Source organism: Oncorhynchus masou, chromosome 25, assembly GCF_036934945.1.
Source record: "Oncorhynchus masou masou isolate Uvic2021 chromosome 25, UVic_Omas_1.1, whole genome shotgun sequence".
Lineage (NCBI taxonomy): Eukaryota > Metazoa > Chordata > Actinopteri > Salmoniformes > Salmonidae > Oncorhynchus > Oncorhynchus masou.
Window position 1 is genome coordinate 18741364 of NC_088236.1, and position 13899 is coordinate 18755262.

At 38.0% G+C, this 13899-nt stretch overlaps 1 pseudogene; it reads right to left on the reverse strand.

Moving 5' to 3' along the window:
• LOC135513866 (protein patched homolog 1-like) overlaps positions 1-13899 on the reverse strand; it is a 133339-nt pseudogene that overhangs the window by 65349 nt on the left and 54091 nt on the right.

The following is a 13899-nucleotide window of genomic DNA, read 5'->3' on the forward strand; positions in this document are numbered from 1 at the left end:
TGCTCCTCACAGGGCCTCTTGAAACTATCATCTTGGGGGTCATCAGCTGAAACTAAAATGTGCACCCTACCAGGATGGAGAAAACCATGATACATATTCAATGCATTGCTAGGGCCTTCTTGAAACTATCACAGCCATAGTGCATTATATCATAAGCTGCTGCTGCTAGTGCTGCCTCCAAACTAGGGCAGAGGGACCGTTTCCTCCCGTCCTCTTCCATCTCCCTCTTAGGCCCACACAGGAGCAACTGGACTGAGGGGGAGGGAAGGCAGATGCTGGGGGATTTGCCTTCAGGAAGGGGGGAGACCATTAGGATGGGAGGATAGGGGCTGGAATGTCCACTGCTCCAAACATTACGTCTGCCATACTTGGCATTGCGCAGATAGGAATGCCCTCCCGACGAACAGTTCTTGTCTACACAGCATGTTTTTACAGTACACTCTGTATGGCTCCTAGTACAGTTTACTCCACTGTACACTCACACACACAAACACATACAGCATTACCTCTGAGTATTTCCTCTGCCAGGCCTCCAGTATGGCTGCGGCCTTGTCTTGGTTCCAGTTGATGTGAGACACGTCCTCATAGCCCTTCAGGTGCTCAAACATCTGCTTGGGGGTCATCAGCTGGAAATGTTTGGGGAACGCCTGGGCACTAGAAACTCACACAGATGAAAACTTTGTCAGATAAACTGGAGCAGCAGTTCCCAATTTATGCTATTGCTAGCAATCAAGAGAATTTCTAAACTGTATATAGATCAAAAACCCCATGGTTATGTGGAAACATTTAATTCGTCGAACATTTAATTCCAAAATCATGGGCATTAATATGGACTTGCATTGACTTTTGTTTGCTATACATGTTGGGGGATGCTATTCTTGAGGACATATTGTTTTGTCTCACGATTCCTGAGCATGAAACGGCACAAGGGATGTTCAATGTGCTGCGTGGCCATATTGACGAAAAACAGATTCCATGGTGAATATCAGACTTTTGCATAGATGGGCCTCCATCTATGGTGGGATCCTGGGCAGGTCTCTGCACTCTATTTATGAATGAGTTTCCCTCTGCCATATGGACACATTGTATGATACACCGAGAGCAACTGGCAGAAAAAGAGCTGAGCACAGAACTCGGAGATATACTGATAGTTAACTACATCAAGCCGCAACAACTGCACACTCGCCTGTACACAAAACTATGTGGCGATATGGGATCAGAGCATGACGATGTTCTATTTCACACCGAGGCTTGGTGGTTATCAAGGGGAGTGTTGGAAAGATTTTTCGCATTGAGAGAGGAACTCATTCACAACGGATGTAAAATTACCGACTTGGTTGACTTTCTATGTAATGAAAAGAAAATGTGTCTCACTGCTTATGTAACTGTCATATTTGGGAAACTGAACGAACTGAACACAAGCATGCAAGGGAAATACAAAAACATTCTACAGATGTGTGACAGAATCAGTCCATTCAGAGGAAATTATTATTATTGGAGAGTGAGTGTTTCAAAAGTGAACCATGCCCCGTTTCCTGGGCTGTGCATGTTTCCAACAGGAAAAAGAATGAGAAAGTGACTGCTCACCTCCAACACTTTGGGACCTACTTCCCAATCCATTTGACTGTTGACATGCCGGTAAGTGAAATCGAACAGCTGATCGAGCTGTCATGTGAACAAATGCTGCAGACAACGCATTCACGGGTCACTACGTAGGAGTTTTGGTTCCTGACTCAAAGGAAAATACCCTGCTGTCTCCCTCTGAGAATTAATGCAGTGTTCAAAACAACTGGGAACTGGGAAGTCTCCCGACTTACATCTTCAACGTGTTCAAGTAAAAAACGAGCGCCGACTGAGGGAAATCGTTTTGAATATTCATCCAACTCGGAATTCCAACTCGGGAACTCGGACCTCTTTCTAGAGCTCCGACTTTCAGACCTGAAGATCACTGGCGTCATGATTTGACATCATATTTTTCCCATTTGTCATGAAAGCACCCTAAAACGAATGGTACCATTGACAGTTAATATCTATGTGAAGCTGTATTCAGTGCTCTCGTCTGAATTAAAACCAAATATGGATCCAGGTTGGATTTGAAATCAGAGATGAGGCGCACACTGTTGACCACGCCCCCTGACTATGAGATGCTCTGACACGACATGCAGCACACCCATGTCAGTAATGGTGGTGAGATAAGATACATTATGTCAGACTAATTTGCAGTTGACTGTCATAGCCCCCCCACAAAAAAGTAAACATTGGCTGTTAACTACAACAAAACAACTCACATGGTTGGGGTCGAGAGAATTTCAGACATCAAAATAGGATCGTGGGCCCAAAAGGTTTGGGAACCCCTGCACTGGAGGCTCCACAGTCCACAGCAACATTTTCATGATATAATGTAGCAGTCAGTGAGGGCAGAGGGGAACATATAGCCTCCCTCTGGGGCAGCAGGTAGCCTAGTGGTTAGAGTGTTGGACTAGTAACCAAAAGATCAAATCCCCAAGCAGACAAGGTAAGAATCTGTAGTTCTGCCCCTGAACAAGGCACTTAACCCACTGTTCCTAAGCTGTCATTGAAAATAAGAATTTGTTCTTAACTGACTTGCCTAGATAAATAAAGGTAAAATAAATAAATAAACATATGCTCCTATACAAACCCTGATGAATGTCATTGGTTTAAGATCTATACATCTTTTATTATTATTATTATGTTATAGACCCTGGGCTGACATTATTATTATTATTATTATTATTATTATGTTACAGAGACCCTGGGCTGATATTATTATTATGTTATAGACACTGGGCTGATATAATAATTATTATTATTATGTTTCAGAGATCCTGGGCTGATAATATTATTATTATTATTATTATTATTATTATTATTATGTTACAGAGACCCTGGGATGATATTATTATTATTATGTTACAGAGATCCTGGGCTGATATTATTATTATTATTATTATTATGTTACAGAGACCCTGGGATGATATTATTATTATTATTATTATGTTACAGAGACCCTGGGATGATATTATTATTATTATTATTATGTTACAGAGACCCTGGGCTGATATTATTATTATTATTATTATGTTACAGAGACACTGGGCTGATATTATTATTATTATTATTATGTTATAGAGATTCTGGGCAGATATCATTATTATTATTATTATTATGTGACTCAGACCTTGGGCTGATATAACTATTATTATTATTATTATTGTTATTATTATGTTACAGAGACCTTGGGCTGATATAACTATTATTATTATTATTATTGTTATTATTATGTTACAGAGACCTTGGGCTGATATAACTATTATTATTATTATTCTTATTATTATTATGTTACAGAGATCCTGGCCTGATATTATTATTATTATTATGTGACAGAGATCCTTGGATGATATTATTATTATTATGTTACAGAGATCCTGGCCTGATATTATTATTATTATTATGTTACAGAGACCCTGGGCTGATATTATTATTATGTTATAGACACTGGGCTGATATTATTATTATGTTATAGACACTGGGCTGATATTATTATTATGTTATAGACACTGGGCTGATATAATAATAATTATTATTATGTTTCAGAGATCCTGGGCTGATAATATTATTATTATTATTATTATTATTATTATTATGTTATAGACACTGGGCTGATATAATAATAATTATTATTATGTTACAGAGATCCTGGGCTGATAATATTATTATTATTATTATGTTACAGAGATCCTGGGCTGATATTATTATTATTATGTTACAGAGATCCTGGGCTGATAATATTATTATTATTATTATGTTACAGAGATCCTGGGCTGATATTATTATTATTATGTTACAGAGACCCTGGGATGATATTATTATTATTATTATTATTATGTTACAGAGACCCTGGGATGATATTATTATTATTATTATTATGTTACAGAGATCCTGGGCTGATATTATTATTATTATGTTACAGAGACCCTGGGATGATATTATTATTATTATTATTATTATGTTACAGAGACCCTGGGATGATATTATTATTATTATTATTATTATGTTATAGAGATTCTGGGCAGATATCATTATTATTATTATTATTATGTGACTCAGACATTGGGCTGATATAACTATTATTATTATTATTATTGTTATTATTATGTTACAGAGACCTTGGGCTGATATAACTATTATTATTATTATTCTTATTATTATTATGTTACAGAGATACTGGCCTGATATTATTATTATTATTATGTGACAGAGATCCTTGGATGATATTATTATTATTATGTTACAGAGATCCTGGCCTGATATTATTATTATTATTATGTTACAGAGACCCTGGGCAGATATTATTATTATTATGTTCCAGAGATCCTGGGCAGATATTATTACGTTCCAGAGATCCTGGGCAGATATTATTACGTTCCAGAGATCCTGGGCAGATATTATTACGTTCCAGAGATCCTGGGCAGATATTATTATGTTCCAGAGATCCTGGGCAGATATTATTACGTTCCAGAGATCCTGGGCAGATATTATTACGTTCCAGAGATCCTGGGCAGATATTATTACGTTACAGAGATCCTGGGCAGATATTATTATGTTCCAGAGATCCTGGGCAGATATTATTATGTTCCAGAGATCCTGGGCAGATATTATTACGTTACAGAGATCCTGGGCAGATATTATTATGTTCCAGAGATCCTGGGCAGATATTATTACGTTACAGAGATCCTGGGCAGATATTATTATGTTCCAGAGATCCTGGGCAGATATTATTACGTTACAGAGATCCTGGGCTGACATTAGCCTTAATCTTTGTGGGTAATAAAAGTGGCAGCAGCTAGTAAAGGTGATGTAGGCATTATGCATCGTGGGTCGTGTCACTCTGGGCATTTTCAGAGACGCAATTCCAGGCAGCTAAAAGCGCTGTACGCAGCAGCAAAAATGCCATGCCTGTCATGCCCGCAGCCCACCTAAAAATCCTCTTGGGCAGCTAAATAACACACACGCTCACTCAGACTCACACACACGCGAATGCACATCAACACACCCACATCTCTAATGGTCAGTCCCTGCCAACCAAGCAAAAATACAACCATAAAATCAAAGAAATACACACTGTGTGTGTGTGTGTGTGTGTGTGTGTGTGTGTGTGTGTGTGTGTGTGTGTGTGTGTGTGTGTGTGTGTGTGTGTGTGTGTGTGTGTGTGTGTGTGTGTGTGTGTGTGTGTGCTTGTGTATTTGTGCGCATATATGTGTGAGTCTGAGTGAGTTTGTGTGAGTGTGCATGTGTGTGTGTGTATATGTGTGTTTAGAGTTAAATATAACTATTGCCTGCCTACTTTAAACTGCACTTTAATTAGAACATCTCCAGGGCATTTGTTAAATCACAAACAAATCTCTATAGTCCAGTTCTCTCCAAACCATGCCAGGCAGAAAGTGCTTACTGTGCATTCTGGCCTACACTAATCATTTGTCCCAAATAGCATTCTATTCCCAATGTAGTGAACAACTTTCACCAGAAACAATAGGGCACAATATAGGGAATGGAGTGCCATTTTGGATGCACAGTTAATGTTACTTGGAGTGCACTTTGTTTATGTATACATGTACAGTATGTAGCCTGGCCAACTGAGTGTTAGAGTGTGTTTTAAGCGGTAGGCTGTGTGTGTGTGTGTGTGTGTGTGTGTGTGTGTGTGTGTGTGTGTGTGTGTGTGTGTGTGTGTGTGTGTGTGTGTGTGTGTGTGTGTGTGTGTGTGTTAGAGTGTGCAGTGCTGTAAATCTTGCAGTCATTACCAGATTCCATTGAAATCTAAGAGCTCCAGCTGTTCCTGCTCAACTCTGGCTGTGCTGCCTGGACACTAGATCCTCTGTATATCTACACACACACACACACACACACACACACACACACACACACACACACACACACACACACACACACACACACACACACACACACACACACACACACACACACACACACTCCCTCTCTCTCCTCTCTTTTTCCCCTCTCTTTCACTCGCTCTCTCTCTCTTCTTTCTTTCTCTCTCAATTCAATTCAATTTAAGGGCTTTATCGGTATGGGAAATAATTATATTGCCAAAGCAAGTGAAATAGAAAATTAACAAATGTTAAATGAACAAAAAGAATGTACAGTAAATATTACTCACGAAAGTTCCCAAAGAATAAAGACATTTAAAATGTCATATTATGCCCAAAAACAGTGTTGTAATGATGTGCAAATAGTTAAAGTACAGTCGTGGCCAAAAGTTGAGAATGACACAAATATGAATTTTCACAAAGTCTGCTGCCTCAGTTTGTATGATGGCAATTTGCATAACCTCCAGAATGTTATGACGAGTGATCAGATGAATTGCAATTAATTGCAAAGTCCCTCTTTGCCATGCAAAATAACTGAATACCCAAAAAAACAATTCCACTGCATTTCAGCCCTGCCACAAAAGGACGAGCTGACATCATGTCAGTGATTCTCTCGCTAACACAGGTGTGAGTGTTGACGAGGACAAGGCTGGAGGTCGTTCTGTCATGCTGATTGAGTTTGAATAACAGACTGGAAGCTTCAAAAGGAAGGTGGTGCATGGAATCATTGTTCTTCCCTTGTCAACCATGGTTACCTGCAAGGAAACACGTGCCGTCATCATTGCTTTGCACAAAAAGGGCTTCACAGGCAAGCATATTGCTGCCAGTAAGATTGCACCTAAATCAAACATTTATCGGATCATCAAGAACTTCAAGGAGAGCGGTTCAATTGTTGTGAAGAAGGCTTCAAAGTGCCCAAGAACGTCTAGCAAGCGCCAGAACCATCTCCTATAGTTGATTAAGCTGCGGGATCGGGGCACCACCAGTACAGAGCTTGCTCAGGAATGGCAGCAGGCAGTTGTGAGTGCATCTGCACGCACAGTGAGGCGAAGACTTTTGGAGGATGGCCTTGTGTCAAGAAGGGCAGCAAAGAAGCCACTTCTCTCCAGGTAAAACATCAGGGACAGACTGATATTCTGCAAAAGGGACAGGGATTGGACTGCTGAGGACTGGGGTAAAGTAATTTCCTCTGATGAATCCCATTTCCGATTGTTTGGGACATCTGGAAAAAAGCTTGTCCGGAGAAGACAAGGTGAGCGCTACCATCAGTCCTGTGTCATGCAGGTGTGAGTGCAAGAATGGGCTGCCATCAGTCAGGATGTGGCCCTGAAATTAATTGACAGGATTGCAGAGGTCTTGAAACAGAAGGGTCAACACTGCAAATATTGACTCTTTTCATCAACTTCATGTAATTTTCAATAAAAGCCTTTGACACTTATGAAATGCTTGTAATTATACTTCAGTCTTTCATAGTAACATCTGACAATAATATCTAAAGACACTGAAGCAGCCAACTTTGTGGAAATTAATATTTGTGTCATTCTCAAAACTTTTGGCCACAGGGAAAATAAATTAACATAAATATAGGTTGTATTTACAATGGTGTTTGTTCTTCACTGGTTGCCCTTTTCTTGTGGCAACAGGTCACAACTCTTGCTGCTGTGATTACACACTGTGGTATTTCACCCAATAGATATGGGAGTTTATCAAAATTGGATTTGTTTTCAAATTCTTTGTGGGTCTGTGTAATCTGAGGGAAATAAGTGTCTCTAATATGGTCATACATTTGGCAGGAGATGAGGAAGTGCAGCTCAGTTTCCACCTCATTTTGTGGGCAGTCTGCACATAGCCTGCCTTCTCTTGAGAGCCAGGTCTGCCTACTGTGGCCTTTCTCAATAGCAAGGCTATGCTCACTGAGTCTGTACATAGTCAAAGATTTCCTTAATTTTGGGTCACAGTGGTCAGGTAGTCTGCCACTGTGTACTCTCTGTTTAGGGCCAAATAGCATTCTAAACATAAATTGTACAATAAATTGTACAATATACACAAACACCTACCACAATAATCATATTACTTGTATTTTTTAAACAAGTTCCTTATAAACTGCAGAAGCACCAAAAATGCTGTTGCTTTGATAAGTAGCAATAAATCACTGATGTCGATTAGTTTGCTCTGTATTTTTGTTAATTCTTTCCAACTTGTCGAGTAACTATATTTTTGTTTTCTCATGATTTAGTTGGGTCTAACTGTCTAATCGTGAATAGAGCCCCAGGACCAGCTTGCTTTGGAGCCTCTTCTCCAGGTTCATTTATTTGTAGGTGATGGCTTTGTTTTGGAAGGTTTGGGAATCACTTCCTTTGAGGTGGTTGTAGAATTTAACTGCTCTTTTCTGGATGTTGATAATTAGCGGGTATCAGCCTAATTCTGCTATGCATGCATTATTTAGTTTCAATTTGGTGTTTGTCCCATTTTGTGAATTCTTGGTTGGTGAGTGGACCATACCTCACAATCATAATCATAAAGGGCAATGTGTTCTATAACTGATTCAAATATTTTTTGCCAGATCCTAATTGGTATGTTGAATTTTATGTTCCTTTTGACAGCGTAGAAGGCCCTTCTTGCCATGTCTCTCAGATCGTTCACAGCTTTGTGAAAATTACCTGTGGCGCTGATGTTAAGGTCAAGGTATGCATTGTTTTTTTGTGTGCTCTAGGGCAACGGTGTCTAGATGGAATTTTGGAACAACATTCTTATAATTTTTTGTTTAAAGGGGTGGATCAGCTAAATATTGTAGAAAGAATATTGGTTCCATCAATGTAATTGTCTGCATCATTTCCAATCCCCCATATATTTTTTGGGTAAATATATATATCCATACACACATGCATATATAAACACATATATACAGTGCCTTGCGAAAGTATTCGGCCCCCTTGAACTTTGCGACCTTTTGCCACATTTCAGGCTTCAAACATAAAGATATAAAACTGTATTTTTTTTGCGAAGAATCAACAACAAGTGGGACACAATCATGAAGTGGAACGACATTTATTGGATATTTAAAACTTTTTTAACAAATCAAAAACTGAAAAATTGGGCGTGCAAAATTATTCAGCCCCCTTAAGTTAATACTTTGTAGTGCCACCTTTTGCTGCGATGACAGCTGTAAGTCGCTTCGGGTATGTCTCTATCAGTTTTGCACATCGAGAGACTGAAATTTTTTCCCATTCCTCCTTGCAAAACAGCTCGAGCTCAGTGAGGTTGGATGGAGAGCATTTGTGAACAGCAGTTTTCAGTTATTTCCACAGATTCTCAGGCACTGTACATACACATACCTATATAGACATACATACTTTTTAAAAGAATATACCTGTATTATTATTACCCGCGAACCCTTCCACCGATCCCCCAATTGGAGTAAACTAATAAATACTTCTGCTTCTACCTTCAATTTATACATCTTATACACATTTTACATTCACAGTCTACCTTACAATAGTTCTCTCTTGTTTGTTTTTGGTCCTTCCTCTATTTCTGATCCAGTTTTTTTCTATTTGTAACTGTGCTATTTCACAAACGTTCTGAACATATATACATTTTACAGACCCCGTATGTTCTACATGTTTTATCTTGCTATTAGTCCCTTCAGCTCCATTCAACCTCTCCCATCTATCTCTCAACATCATTGTCATGCCCTGGTCTTAGTATTTTGTGTTTTCTTTATCTATTTGGTCAGGGTGTGGCATGGGTTTTTGTATGTGGTGTGTTTTGTCTTGTTTTTTTTTCACATGTATTGGGATGGTAGCTTAGTGGGGTGTTCTAGGTGAATCTATGGCTGTCTGAAGTGGTTCTCAATCAGAGGCAGGTGTTTATCGTTGTCTCTGATAGGGAACCATATTTAGGCAGCCATATTCTTTGAGTGTTTCGTGGGTGATTGTCCTTTTGTTCCTTTTCCTGTCCTTATGTCTGTCGTGTATTAGTTTGCACCAGTATTAGGCTGTTTCGGTTTTTGTTACGTTTATTGTTTTGTAGTGTTTGTGTTTAGTGTGTTTTTTCATTAAACATGAATCTCAATAGCCACGCCGCATTTTGGTCCGGCTCTCCTTCGCAAATAGAAAACCGTAACAATCATCCATTTTGAATTTCTATTTGCCATTTATTTTTCAACTGTGCTGTGATGCTTCACAAACGACTTGAACCTTTCTATTCTCATAGCTTCTACAGATTGTAAATTAAAAATAAACATTTTTGCTAAAATAATTATTATATTATTGATTGATTGACTATGGCTTTTCAAATCACCCAGTATTGCTGTCTGCAGCGTTAGTTCTAGGCAAATGTTGCAATTCTCCAGCCATTCCTGGACCTGTGACCAAAAACACCATTATTTTTCTTACTGAGATAGACTGGCAGGGCCCAGGTCTGACAGAATCTGGGCAGAAGATCTAGGTGCTGATATAGGCCCTCTCTGCTGTAGGCCCCCTCTCTCTATCTCTCTCTTTCTTACCTGAGTAGTGGTCCGGTGCCGTTCTTGGTGGTCCCCCCTACAATCAGCTCTTCCTGCCAGTGCATGTACTTCCTGGAGAGGCCATGGCAGCCGCCAGTCAGGATGCGAGCCAAGTCAAAGGGCTACAACACAACAACATAGTCAATGGGTCTGTGTCTGTATGGGTGTGTGCATGCATGTGTACAAACAGCACATACATGGATGTGTTTCTGCATCATGCGTGTGTGTGTGTGTGTGTGTACCTTGGTGGTGTTCTTGTTGGGAGCAGTGAGGGGACAGTCGGGGTCTTGGGGGTTGAGACAGGGCCGGTCCATGTAGCCATGTCCCACGTCAGCCTTCTCCAGCATCACCTCCCAGCTGTCTACCTGGACCTTCAGAGCCCGAAGCTCTGTCAGGAACTCCTTGGGGTCAAAGTTGGTCCACTGCAGAGGGTGTGATATGCCACTAGGAGTGGTGGGTAGACACAACTCCAAATCACAGAAATCCACAATCTCCAACATCAAACTAACACTCCAGAAACAAAAACTCCAGAACTCAACACTCCAGAACTCAACACTCCAGAACTCAACACTCCAGAACCCAGCTCTCCAGCGAGCAACATTTGTAAATCGTAGTTTCCAGAGATATAGGCAGTGATGTGATCTGTGTGCTGGATTTGGTGTGTGATGCGATGTGTAAAATGTGTGATGTGAATAATATATGATGTGTACAGTGTGTGATGTCTAAAATGTGTGATGTTATGTGTATAATATGTGATGTGCACAATGTGTGATGTGGATAATGTATGATGTGTACAGTGTGTGATGTGTATAATGTGTGATGTGTATAATATGTGATGTGCACAATGTGTGATGTGGATAATACATGATGTTTATAATGTGTGATGTGTATAATATGTGATGTGTATAATGTGTGATGTGTATAATGTGTGATGTGTATAATGTGTGATGTGTACAATGTGTGATGAAATGTATAATGTGTACAGCGTATGATGTGCATAATGTGATGTGTAAACTGTGTCAAATGTGTGGTGTGTATAATGTGTGATGTGTATAATGTGTGATGTGTATAATGTGTGATGTGTATAATGTGTGGTGTGTATAATGTGTATAATGTGTGATGTTTATAATGTGTGATGTGTATAATGTATGATGTGTATAATGTATAACGTGTGATGTGTATAATGTGTGATGTGTATAATGTGTGATGTGTATAATGTTTGATGTGTATAATGTGTGATGTGTATAATGTGTGATGTGTATAATGTGTGATGTGTATACTGTGTGATGTGTATAATGTGTTGTGTATAATGTGTGATGTGTATAATGTGTGATGTGTATAATGTGTGATGTGTATAATGTTTGATGTGTATCATGTGTGATGTGTATAATGTGTGATGTGTATAATGTTTGATGTGTATAATGTGTGATGTGTATAATGTGTGATGTGTATAATGTGTGATGTGTATAATGTTTGATGTGTATCATGTGTGATGTGTATAATGTGTGGTGTGTATAATGTATAATGATGTTTATAATGTGTGATGTATAATGTATGATGTGTATAATGTATGTGATGTGTATAATGATGTGATGTGTATAATGTTTGATGTGTATAATGTGTGATGTGTATAATGTGTGATGTGTATACTGTGTGATGTGTATAATGTGTTGTGTATAATGTGTGATGTGTATAATATGTGATGTGTATAATGTGTGATGTGTATAATGTTTGATGTGTATCATGTGTGATGTGTATAATGTGTGATGTGTATAATGTTTGATGTGTATAATGTGTGATGTGTATAATGTGTGATGTGTATAATGTGTGATGTGTATAATGTTTGATGTGTATCATGTGTGATGTGTATAATGTGTGATGTGTATAATGTGTGATGTGTATCATGTGTGATGTGTATAATGTTTGATGTGTATAATGTGTGATGTGTATAATGTGTGATGTGTATAATGTGTGATGTGTATAATGCTTGATGTGATGTGTATAATGTTTGATGTGTATAATGTGTGATGTGTATCATGTGTGATGTGCATCATGTGTGATGTGTATAATGTGTGATGTGTATAATGTTTGATGTGTATAATGTGTGATGTGTATAATGCTTGATGTGATGTGTATCATGTGTGATGTGTATCATGTGTGATGTGTATAATGTGTGATGTGTATAATGTTTGATGTGTATAATGTGTGATGTGTATAATGTGTGATGTGTATAATGTGTGATGTGTATAATGTGTGATGTGTATAATGCTTGATGTGTATCATGTGTGATGTGTATAATGTGTGATGTGTATAATGTGTGATGTGTATATTGTTTGATGTGTATAATGTGTGATGTGTATAATGTATGATGTGTATAATGTATGATGTGTATAATGTTTGACGTGATGTGTATCATGTTTGATGTGTATAATGTGTGATGTGTATCATGTGTGATGTGTATAATGTTTGATGTGTATCATGTGTGATGTGTATAATGTGTGGTGTGTATAATGTGTATAATGTGTGATGTTTATAATGTGTGATGTGTATAATGTATGATGTGTATAATGTATAACGTGTGATGTGTATAATGTGTGATGTGTATAATGTGTGATGTGTATAATGTTTGATGTGTATAATGTGTGATGTGTATAATGTGTGATGTGTATACTGTGTGATGTGTATAATGTGTTGTGTATAATGTGTGATGTGTATAATGTGTGATGTGTATAATGTGTGATGTGTATAATGTTTGATGTGTATCATGTGTGATGTGTATAATGTGTGATGTGTATAATGTTTGATGTGTATAATGTGTGATGTGTATAATGTGTGATGTGTATAATGTGTGATGTGTATAATGTTTGATGTGTATCATGTGTGATGTGTATAATGTGTGATGTGTATAATGTGTGATGTGTATCACGTGTGATGTGTATAATGTTTGATGTGTATAATGTGTGATGTGTATAATGTGTGATGTGTATAATGTGTGATGTGTATAATGCTTGATGTGATGTGTATAATGTTTGATGTGTATAATGTGTGATGTGTATCATGTGTGATGTGCATCATGTGTGATGTGTATAATGTGTGATGTGTATAATGTTTGATGTGTATAATGTGTGATGTGTATAATGCTTGATGTGATGTGTATAATGTTTGATGTGTATAATGTGTGATGTGTATCATGTGTGATGTGTATCATGTGTGATGTGTATAATGTGTGATGTGTATAATGTTTGATGTGTATAATGTGTGATGTGTATAATGTGTGATGTGTATAATGTGTGATGTGTATAATGCTTGATGTGTATCATGTGTGATGTGTATAATGTGTGATGTGTATAATGTGTGATGTGTATAATGTTTAATGTGTATAATGTGTGATGTGTATAATGTATGACGTGTATAATGTATGATGTGTATAATGTTTGACGTGATGTGTATCATGTTTGATGTGTATAATGTGTGATGTGTATCATG